The 8,567-nt window shown below is 47.1% G+C and overlaps 1 pseudogene; it reads right to left on the bottom strand.

The window, feature by feature from the left end:
- Nucleotides 1–4,862: 4,862 nt before the first annotated feature.
- Nucleotides 4,863–5,962, bottom strand: LOC124542611 (annotated as a pseudogene).
- Between the last annotated feature and the right edge of the window lie 2,605 nt (nucleotides 5,963–8,567).

The raw sequence follows: 8,567 nt of genomic DNA on the forward strand, positions 1-8,567 counted from the left end.
GTGGGATGGGACTCCGCTAGGGTCGAGGTGCTGGAAGCAAGGCCGCTATATTGCTTTCGGTGCCTCGAGAAGGGCCACGTTGGGCAGACGTGTCCGAATGGGGCAGACCGGAGCGACCGGTGCTTCGCCTGTGGAGAGCGCGGCCACAGAGCGAGCCAATGCACGGCCAAGTCGCTTTGGTGCCCCTTGTGCTCAAATGTGGGTCGCCCGTCGGCCCATCGTCTGGGCACAAAGACATGCTGCCAGACAGCGGGTGGGAGGAAGAAGGGTAAAAAGACCGCTCCTCCCACCCCGGCACATACGACCGCCGAAGCTCCCGCCTCAGCACCGGACTCTGCTCCGCAGGAGGCCATGGAGGTCTCCCATTCGCGGGAGTAAGGGTGCTGCAGACGAACTTGAACCACTGCCGCAGTGCTCAGCAACTTCTGATGCAGACCATTGCGGAGTGGTCCATAGGCCTCGCGGTCGTGATGGAGCCCTATCGCGTCCCCGACCAACGTCGCTGGTTTGGGGACGCCGGTGGCACCGTGGCCGTCCATTGGGCGGGCGGTGCGGGGGTCCCACCCTGTTCCCTGCTCGAAGCGGGGCAGGGATTCGTGGCCGTTCGGTGGGGCCCCTTGGCCATTGTGGGGTGTTACGTTTCCAACAGGTCACTCGCCGACTACGAGTTGTACCTGGACGGGCTGGCGGACTGCGTTCGCAGATGCCTACCCCATCCGCTGATCGTCCTGGGGGACTTCAATGCCTACGCCAGGGCTTGGGGTAACTCTGGGGACGATCCGAAGAGAGTGACGCTTCTCGACTGGCTGGTTTGGACCTCCGGCTCATTAACGTCGGGTCGGAGAGTACATGCGTGCGGTGGAAGGGGGAGTCGGTCGTGGACCTTACATGGGCGACTCCTCCTGCGATTTGCATGCTCTCGGGATGGCGTGTCGCTGAGGAGGTGGTCACACTATCCGACCACCGCCACATCTTTTTCGATGTGGCTATCCGCCATCCTGACCGATCCAGCCGTCGTCAGGGAGACACCCTGCCGCGACGATGGGCCCTCAAGCGCCTAATCCGAGATCATCTCGAAGCCGCCGCCATCATCGCGGCTTGGCCACAAAACGCCGAGGAGATTGCGCCCGACCCCGAGGGTGAGTCGGTCTGGTTCAGGGGCACGATGACGTCGATCTGCGATGCATCGATGCCCCGGGCAGGCCGCTTCGAGCGCCGGGCGATGCACTGGTGGTCTGAGGAGATCGCGCAGCTGCGAACCGCATGCTTGCGCGCTCACCGCCAGTCCAGCAGAACCCGGAGAAGAAGGCGAGCAACTCAAGAGGAGAGAGACGAAGCCTACAGGGCTTTCCAGGAGGCCAACAAGGCGTTGCGAGACGCCATCTCGGACGCCGGCGCTCGGTCCTGGAACGAGCTCCTCGAGGGACTCGACAGGGATCCGTGGGGGCGCCCGTACCGCATTGTGCTGGGCAAGTTACGCCCGTGGATGCCCCCGTTGACGGAGACCTTAGATCCGGATCTACTGAGGAGAGTGATAGATTCGCTCTTCCCGGTGATCCGGTCAAGTCCCCTGTATCCCTCGCTACCGCCGGCCACTTGGACCGACGAGTTGAGGGTTACAGAGCAGGAGTTTGACCGAGCACTTGGTCGCCTGAGTGCCCGGAACACAGCGCCCGGTCCCAAAGGGATTCCGGGACGGGCGTGGGTGTTGGCTTCGGCTCACTTGGGGGACCGGCTGAGGCGGCTGTTCGACAGCTGTCTCCGTAACGCCACGTTCCCCAAGGCCTGGAAGGAGGCAAGTCTGGTCCTCTTGAGGAAAGACGGCAGAGACGCGAACTCTCCCTCTGCGTATCGTCCCATATGCCTGCTGGACGAGCTTGCCAGCCTCTTCGAGCGGATTGTCGCTTCTCGTCTCAGCGAGCATCTGTCGTGCGTCGGTCCCGACCTGGCCGACAGCCAGTTCGGCTTCCGTCAGGGTCGTTCGAACGTTGACGCGATCATGCGCGTCCGGTCCCTGACGGAGCAGGCGGTGCCTCAGGGGGGCGTGGCGTTGGCGATAAGCCTGGATATCGTCAACGCCTTTAACGCTCTACCCTGGGTTGCCATCAGGGAAGCCCTGGTGTACCACTGTGTGCCTCTCTACCTGCAGGCGATCGTCGGGAGCTACTTGCGCGACAGGTACATTGTGTACGTGGACCAGGACGGTACTAGGACCCGGAGGGAAGTGTACTGCGGGGTTCCGCAGGGATCGGTCCTAGGACCACTCCTGTGGAATCTCGCGTACGACGCGGTTCTGCGAGTCGAGCTCCCCGCAGGCGTCAGCGTAATCTGCTACGCAGATGACACGCTGGTGCTGGCATGCCGGTTGAGCTTTGAGATGACCAGACGGCGAGCCGAGCTCGGAGTCGAACTCGTTGTCGCGAAAATCTGCGAGCTGGGTCTTCGGATAGCGCCGCATAAGACGGAGGCGCTATGGTTCCACAAGTGGCCGGTGGGCCGGGAACCACCCTGTTCGCAGATCATTAGCGTAGGTGACTCAAACGTCCAGGTGTCCAGGTACATGAAATACCTGGGCCTTGTCCTGGACGGTCGCTGGAGCTTTGAAGAGCACTTCAAAGTCCTTGTCCCCCGGATCGAGAAGGCAGTGGGTGCGTTGCACAGACTGCTGCCTAATCTCGGGGGACCGAGGGAGGAGATTCGCCGCCTCTATGCTGGTGTCGTGCGATCAATGGCCCTCTATGGGCCACCCGTTTAGTCACACCTACTGACGGGCACCCGCCGCTGCAAGACTAAGATCCTGAGTCTGCAGCGGAGAGTGGCCATCCGCATGGTGCGGGGATATCGCACGATATCCTTCGAGGCGGCGACCCTTCTGGCGTGCTTTCCGCCGTTGGACATCCTGGCGGAGAGGGACGCGAGGGTCTACGGCCAGACTCGCGCCCTCCGTCAATGCGGCGGAAGTGCGTCCTACCCTGCTAGCGTCCTCGAAGCGCTCAGGCGGCAGGAGCAAAGAAGGGCACACACGACGTGGTACGCCCGTCTCCGCGGAGATCGGTACGCGCACAAACGCGTCGTGAGTGCGATCCTGCCAGCCTTCGAGGCCTGGATGCGGCGGAAGCGACGAGTCACCTTCCAACTTACGCAGGTGCTGACAGGTTACGGTTGCTTTGGAGAGTACCTGTGTAGGATCGGACGCGAGGCGACGGCGGTTTGCCACCACTGCGGGGCGGACCAAGACGATGCCCAACACACGCTAGAGGCGTGTCCCGCATGGACCGCGGAAAGGCAAGTCTTGGTCCAGCAAATCGGGCGAAATCTCTCTCTGTGAGCAGTCGGCCGTAGTCAACTTCTGTGAGACCGTCATGGTCCAGAAGGAGACTGCGGGGCGGGCTCGGGAGAGGGCCGATCCTGCCCGGCGGAGGCGACCTGCGGGTCACCTTCACGGCCTCCAAGCCCCAGTGCCCGGGGCGGAATAAATAGGGCAATCCCTCCGGCCGTGGGTGCGTGAGATGGGGGTCTCACGCATCCGTTTTCATACGGCCGAGAGGAGGACCGCAGTCCGGTATGGCTCCGGACTGCCGGTGTACGCACCAGCGAGGAGTGCGGGGAGGGCGAAACCATCTTCGCCCTCCTGAGAAGGGCTCCGCAAGCCACGAGCGGAGCAACGCACGGGAGAAGCCGCGGACGTGCTGCGAAAGATCCCGTAGCCTCTCCGTTTTCCGTGCTGTGGCGGCCATCGCAGGGGGTTTTAGTGAGTACAATCTCACATAACCCGGCCTCCCCCCCAGGAGTCGGGTATCTATGAAGATTTACCCTGCGTCAACAAAAAAAAAAAAAGATGCAGTGCCTTCAATTTCATCCTTACCCTCTTTACTGTACCAGAAAAATCAATTTACCTTTCGTTTGCAAAAAGCACAGTTCAAAAACAAGCCAGAAATAGCAAAACTTATGTTTATGGAAAATGTTCCATCTAATTGGTCTCCTTTAGTTAAATTTTATAGATTTTTTACAGAAGACTTCGTAGATATCATTATAACTCACACTGATTTAAATAGCATACAAAGATCTGGAAGATCCCTAAAAGTTACAAAAGAAGAAATACTAGATTTTTTGGCGATTAATATCATTATAGGCAATTAATTGTAGGGGCGTGTAAGGTTCACCTTTGTTATGTGAAAAAACTAAATTGTTTTTTAGAGTCACCACAAGCAATAGGGTCTATAATAGTGGAACGTGTCATAATAAAATCATAGTTAAATGACAACTGGATCCTTTATTCTTTTTCTTAATGCACATACCCACATGTATTATTTTATAATTAATATACCCACAACATCTTCCCCCTTACAGCAAGTGAACAATAAATTTATAAAATTAGGTACTTAACTTTATGTCTACAATAATTTATTACAAATATTTCTTAACTTTTTAAACATACATTAGATATTTAAGACTTTAACTAGCATTTATAAGTAATAGGTATAAGTATAATCCTAAGTATGTGTATCATCCTCCGTTTTATATTTAGTTTTAACTTAAGTTTGTGTTGATATTACTAATCGTACCATTATGTAGTATTGGAATATAATACTTCATAATTATATATAATATGATGTGATTACAAATTATTGTTTTTTAAAATAAATGCTGTGGTTATCACTATTAATTTTACTGATTACTTTTAATTTATATATTTTACTGTATGCACATTATAATAGAACGTGTTTTATAACACATTTATCTAAACTTTTAAAACTTAAGTAACACTTTAAGTAAGCTAGAATAACAAAATTGTATAATATTGTATATACATATATGAAGGAAACTTAATTTACAGTAAATATCAATTCTGATCTTACTTATCAAGTCTGATTATATCCAAAACGTACAGGCGAACACACAATGCGACCGCTACTTGTAGTTTTATAATGTGGTGGAGATTGTACTTTCTGTGACCCTACAGCCGTATCAGTACTGCCAGTGGATTTTTGCGCGAAATCAAAACTATCCCAGTCTAAGCCAGTATTAGTGTTAATACGATTACTATTGTTTTTAATATTATCGTATTGGGGAACTTTTAATATGTGTTGGCGATTACGTCTGTAAACGCCGCAGTCTTCTGTTTTTAACCAATACGATCGATTACCTTGAGCGGGACGCAATATTTTCGATTTGATCCATGAATTGTTACATCTCATCCTGACTGGTTCGTTTTCTGTAAGCGGGATTAGACTCTTTGTTCCATGGTCGTAGTAAGATTTAAATTGTTTTATCCTCTTGTGTCGATTATTTTGAATTACTTGTGGATTAACTGTTTTAGGTATTAATTGACAGTCACCGGAAGGCAATCGCGTGTTTAATCGGCGGCTAAATAATAACTGTGCTGGAGACCATGTTTCACCTGAGATACGAGAGTATTACGAAAATTTAATAACGCAAGCTGCCAGTCCTTGCACATAAGGGCTTTAACAGTTCTTACATTACGCTCGGCAAGACCATTAGAACGGGAATATAATGGCGAACTATTCACATGTACGAAACTCCAATTTTTAGAAAAACACTTAAATTGTTCCGATGTAAATTGCGTGCCGTTATCGGTCACTAGTTTTTTTGGAATCCCAAATCGACAAAACATACCTTTTAGTACATTAATTACACCTAGACTCGTTAAATTTGAAAGGTTCTCTATTTCTACGAATTTTGAATAGTAATCTACTACTAGTAAATAGTATTTATTTTGGTATTCAAATATATCCGCCGCTAAAACTTCCCATGGCAACTTAGGCACGGGGTGCGGTACGAGTGGTTCCCGGGGGTTGGCCGCGCGGTGACGCTGACACATATCGCAAGTGTCAACGATGCGCTGGATGTCAGCACTCATTCCGGGCCACCACATGACGTCACGGGCACAACTTTGGCATTTTTCGATGCCCATGGGACCCTCGTGGATACGCTTAAGCATTTCCCTTCGTAGCGAGCGAGAGAGCTTTCCGGTATAACCACACGATTACTTCTAAACAAAATTCCGTTAACAACGTGAAACTCATTGCAAACTATCCAGTACTGTCTCACAATTGAATCCGTCTCTCTCTTATTATTTGGCCAACCATCTTTGTAATATCGAGACATAGTCTTTAACACCAAATCTTTTTGGGTTTCTTCTCTTAACTTTCTCATCATTTCCGGTGTAGCTTCCACATTCATATAATGTATGAATATTTAAATATTTACAAATGTCTTCTTCTGATCCTTGCTGTGTCGCAGCTCGCGATAAAGTATCCGCTATGAAAAACATCCTACCCGGCTTATATAATAATTGAATGTCATAATGCTGTAGTTTTAAAAGTAGTCGTTGAAGACGGGCAGGCGCTTCATTCAACGGTTTTTTAATTATGACCTCGAGAGGCTTGTGATCGCTTTCCACGATGATATTATCATGACCATAAATAAATTGGTGAAAACGCGTGCATCAAAATACGACCGCAAGCAATTCCTTTTCGATCTGCGCCCAGCGCTGCTAGGTGGCAGTGAGCGTGCGTGCCGCGTACGCCACCGGCCGCCCGCTCTGCAGCAGACACGCGCCGAGACCGTGCGCACTGGCGTCAACAGATATTGTCACCGCTTCTTTAGGATTATAATATTTTAATACCGGGGCCTTACTAATTCACGTAACGGTGCCGACAGTTCCGAATACTTAGGTATAAATCGAGACAAATAATTTGTAACCCCTAAAGATCTTTCCAATCCTTTTTTATCCGTTGGTTTCTGCATATTTAATATAGCACTAACTCTGCCCTTGTCTGATGATATCCCGTTTGAATTGAGGTTTAAGAATTTATTCTCAAAAAGACAGATTCACTTACATGAGAACAGTATGATAAATACAACAATAACAAAAATATATTCGCCTTATAGATACTTCTTTAACGGAATAAAATATAGTATAAATAAAAATTTTAACAAAAAGCAAAACCGACTTCAAACAAAACGCTATTTTAAAACAAATAAAAATGCACTAAAAAGTAATAATAATAATTGCATATTTAACATATTTTTATAGTCCTCCTAGGTAAAATGAAATGAAAAATATTAGACTACTTAAAAGTCAATTTACGATTATATAATGCAGTTATAGTTATTGTTATATTTGGAGCCGGGGTCAGCCACGGGCACAAGCCTCAACAATCAAAAGAAAGAAGCGATACGAAAATAGTGTTTTGTTTGAAGTTGGTTTTGCTTTTTGTTAAAATTTTTATTTATTTTTTCATTTTAAGTGAAGCTTATGTAGACTAACTATTTTTTCTTAATATGGATAGATTAAGCGTGCCTTTAATATGAATCAGAAATAAGTTCGGGGACAATTTCAAAAGAAACTTTTGAATAAAGCAAAAATACACTTTCGAAATGTGGTTTTAATACGTCATGCGGCATAAACTACGAGGTACCACCCTCGAAAGAGCTGTAATCGACCTCAGTAAAAAATCTTTGCAAAAGAGCTATTCGTATGCTATGTCATACATCATATGACATCACATCATATACACAAAATTTTATTAAAGACAGTAAGAAATTCTGCCCCAAATCGCATCCTAACTGTAAGCCGTTTAGGAGTTACGTCAATACATACTATAAAAGTCGCTTTCTCTGTCCCTATATCTTTAAAGCTACGCAACGGATTTTGATGCAGTTTTTTTTAATAGATAGTGTAATTCAAGGGGAAGGTTTGTGTATATAATAAATGAACAATATAGTAAAGAAACACTGACAATTTTAGAAGTTTGCAATGTGATGTCGTAAATAAACAAATTCTTTAGTATATTTAGTATCAGTATTGCACCCGTGAGAAGTCGGGCCGGGTCGCTTGTTGATTATTATTATAGTCGATTATGACAATTACATGAACATAACCACGTTCCGGAAGGTGATTCAAATATCCAAGTAACCCATAAATAAAAGATTCGACCGAGTATTGCTAACGTGCTCCTCAGAACTCCACAGGTGACAGGCAAAGCACTACTTTGTATATCACCAATTTTGACGATTTGCAATCTGTTTGTTAGGTACGATTTTAACATTTCTAGTGCAGTACCTTTGATACCTATGTTTTGAAGTTTATGTAATAAGATTTTATGACTTACGGTATCAAAGGCTTTTTTAAGTCGATAAATACGCCCAGAGCTATGTTCTTTCTATCTAGATTCTGTCTTATTTTTGTTACTAGATCTACAGTTGCAGCAGTGGTGTTACTTCTAGCTCTAAAGCCGTTTATTGTCGTTCAGTAATGAAATCAAAAGAGTCCAAATACATTATTAAGCGGTTGTGAATTAATTTTTCTAAGATTTTTGAGAGAACAGGTAGCACAGATATTGGACGATAATTTTCTGGGTTTGTTAAAGATCCAGATTTGTGTATAGGTGTTATTTTTGCGATCTTTAATGAGTCTGGGAATAGTCCCTCGGACATCAGCTTGTTAAAACAGCGTGCCAGACATTTTGATATTAAATTACATAAACATTTCAATACTTTTGTGCTAATCTTATCTATACCACTACTTGCATTCGAATCTA

This window comes from Vanessa cardui, chromosome W (assembly GCF_905220365.1).
Source record: "Vanessa cardui chromosome W, ilVanCard2.1, whole genome shotgun sequence".
Classification (NCBI taxonomy): domain Eukaryota; kingdom Metazoa; phylum Arthropoda; class Insecta; order Lepidoptera; family Nymphalidae; genus Vanessa; species Vanessa cardui.